The following is an 859-nucleotide window of genomic DNA, read 5'->3' as shown; positions in this document are numbered from 1 at the left end:
CTATTTCCTTTCCCAGTTTGAGAACATTTTTGACTATAATCTCTTCAAAAAATTTTTCATACTCTTTTTTTTCCTATTGTTCTTGAAGTACCCCTATAATATGAATGTTGGTGCATTCAATATTGTCCCAGAGGTCTCTGAGACTATCCTCAGTTCTTTTCATTCTTTTTCCTATATTCTGCTGTTCAGCAGTTATTTCTACCATTCTGTCTTTCAGCTCACTTTTCCGTTCTGCCTCAGATATTCTGCAATTGATTCCTTATAGGGTATTTTTAATTTCAGTAATTGCATTGTTTGTCTCTGTTTATTCTTTATTTCTGATAGGTGTTTGTTAAATGTGTTAATTGATTCTTGCATTTTCTCCATTGCATTTTCAAGGTTTTGGATCATCTTTACTCTGAATTCTTTTTCAGAGAGTTTGCCTATTTTCTCTTTGTTTATTTGGACTTGTGTTTTTTGTAGGTTGCTCCTTAATTTTTGCAATATTTATCTGCTTTTTCATTTTTTTTAAATTGTGTTTAAGGCTTCCTTTTCTCAAGCTTTGAGGTCAAATACCTTTTTCCTTTTGGTTTCTTAGCTCAGTAGGTATGGTTGCTCCAGTTGTTTGTGTAACCTTCATATTGGGTGTGATATGTGCTTGCTTGCTGGTGGAAGGAGATAAGTTTCTTTCTCTCTCGGATGGGCAGGGCTGTGAGGTAGCAGTCATGTCTACTGATGATTTGTTATTATTATTGTATTTGTCGTTTGTGAAAGGTTTTTGCTGAACCACGAAAAGATGCCAGGATTCTTGGCCTCTGGAGAAGAACTCAATCTGGGGCCAGAGACGAGGCTTGATCGCTAAGAGCTTTTGTGCAATAGA

At 35.7% G+C, this 859-nt stretch overlaps 1 protein-coding gene across 1 annotated transcript in view; it reads right to left on the bottom strand.

Annotated features, from left to right (window-relative positions):
- LOC104980959 (THO complex subunit 2-like) overlaps window positions 1–859 on the bottom strand; it is a gene marked incomplete at both ends in the record, with an annotated part of 113,276 nt that overhangs the window by 38,317 nt on the left and 74,100 nt on the right.

This window comes from Bison bison, unplaced genomic scaffold, assembly GCF_000754665.1.
Source record: "Bison bison bison isolate TAMUID 2011002044 unplaced genomic scaffold, Bison_UMD1.0 scf7180017864508, whole genome shotgun sequence".
In the NCBI taxonomy this organism is placed as follows: Eukaryota; Metazoa; Chordata; class Mammalia; order Artiodactyla; family Bovidae; genus Bison; species Bison bison.
The sequence above is the reverse complement of the archived record's forward strand: the minus strand, read 5'-3'. Positions and strand labels throughout refer to the sequence as shown.